Below are 2,285 nucleotides of genomic sequence, written 5' to 3' on the forward strand. Positions count from 1 at the left end.
TTCATCATTCAAGTTTATACAATTATTAGAATTTATAGAATTTTCCTCAATTATTTCATTACTTAGGTTTATTATATGATTAGTAGACATTGTACCAATGCCAATACAAACATTATAATTGTTTTTATTAATTGTTTTTGGTAAAACAGCTGTCTTCTCTTTCTGTCGACGACGATGTTGATTTTCTGCATTTTTTTCCAAACGTCGTTGTCGAAATTGTGCTTCTTCTTCTAAATTACGTTCTATTTTACGTCGTGGCATTTCGTTAAATAAATAATAGACATTTAATTATACTTAAAATATTAAAATCATATCATTATTTTTAAGTCGTTTATTGTAAGTATTGTAACTTACAATTAATATAGATTTTTTAAGAAAATATTTAAATACTTTTTAAAAAATTATTTAATGTAATAATATTTGTAATGTATAATATTTGTTAATTACACTTCTATATGAATTGTTATTATAATAGCAATATTTAATACAAATTTAATTATTCTTATTTTTATTTATTTAATTAACCTTTTAAATTAATTAAATATTTAATTAATAATTACTTATATAATATATAATTTATTACTGAACTAAGTATTAATCAATTAATAAGAATAAATATTTAAATATTAATAGAAATTATTATAATAATAGAAGTTATTTAAGCAATAAAAGTTAATTGTACGTTTCCTATTATTATTATTATTATTATTATTATTATTATAAAAATTATTTCTGTTGTTATTGAACAATTATTTATTTGTAATATTAAAAATTAATAATAATTAAAATAATAATAATTATTATCATTATTATCGTTATCATCATTATTATCATTATCATCACTATTAATATATTATTTTTTATTAATCCAACATATATATACATTATGTCATATATCCAACTTTGTAATATCATATTATTCTTATCATCATTATATTATCATCTTTCTTATCTGTAGTATTATCATCATCACCATTATCATCATCATCATTATTATCATCATAATCATCATCATCATCTCATCATCATCATCATTATATTTTAATAATTTAATGTGTATAATATAATATACAGTTTTAAATAATAATATAGTACTTTCAAATTTTATTTATAAAATTTATTGAATTTCTTAAATAATTAGGTATAATATTTGTACAGATGCTTTATAAAATTAATTTCTCCTTGATAAGTATCTCTCTTCTCCACTGTTTTTCTGAAACTGTAAGAATAAATATATTATTATTAATAATAAATTAAATTAATTTATAATACAAACTATTAAAATAACTAAAACTATTAATTTCTTTAACTTATTAAATTTTCATTTTTTAAATAAACTTAAATTAATTTATTTAAATGTTTTAATTATCAACTTTGAAATTTTTTATTTTAATTTTTTAAATTTATATTTACATAAAAAATTTAATCTATAAATTAATCAAATTAATTTAATTCTTTACCTTTATAAATATTCAATTGTCCGTAAATATCAAACTGTTGAACAAATTTGAATCAAGTAAACATAGAACACCTGTAACAAAATAAAATAATTTCTTTATTTAATGATGTTTTTTTATAAATTATTTTAAGTAAAAAATTATTTAATAGAAATATATAATCTTATAAGGATTATATATTTGTATTTTTGCAAAATTGCATTTATTAAATTGAATTTACTATTATTTGTTTTCTTTCAAATTATACAACTTTTGTTCGAAAAAGTTAATCATATTTTTCATATTTTATGAGATATTTGTAAAATATATTGATAAATGATGTAATATAATTAAAATTATTTTAATTATTATAATGATTATTAATATTTATTTACAATAATTTACAATATTTACAATAAATATTTATTTTATATATGCATATAGAGAGTGTCTCGTACTCAATGGTACAGTGCTTGTGGGCGGGTAGTGTGGACCAAACTGAACAAAAAAGTTCTGTACCATTTTGCGATCTTCGCAATAGTTATCGAAATACTAATCATTTTAAAAAAAGAAAAAATTTTACATAATGGCCAAGTTTTTGCTTCACTATGATTCTATTTATCATTTTAATAACTTTAAGTCTGTTTTACGAAACTTAAAGTTATTTAGAAAAACAATGGCATTAAACTTTGCTACATATATTTTGAATAATTTAAACGATTTATTAAAAAAATATTTTTCTGGTTTGGAATAAAATATTTTTGTCTCTACTCTCTATGTCTAATCAAATACTTGGCAATTTGTATAATCTCATATTTGTTTTTGGACAATTATCGGAAGAGCACACGT

At 17.9% G+C, this 2,285-nt stretch overlaps 1 pseudogene; it reads right to left on the bottom strand.

Moving 5' to 3' along the window:
* LOC105456461 overlaps window positions 1-2,285 on the bottom strand; it is a 12,109-nt pseudogene that overhangs the window by 8,538 nt on the left and 1,286 nt on the right.

The sequence above is a fragment of the Wasmannia auropunctata genome, unplaced genomic scaffold, assembly GCF_000956235.1.
Source record: "Wasmannia auropunctata unplaced genomic scaffold, wasmannia.A_1.0 LD336106.1, whole genome shotgun sequence".
NCBI classification, from domain to species: domain Eukaryota; kingdom Metazoa; phylum Arthropoda; class Insecta; order Hymenoptera; family Formicidae; genus Wasmannia; species Wasmannia auropunctata.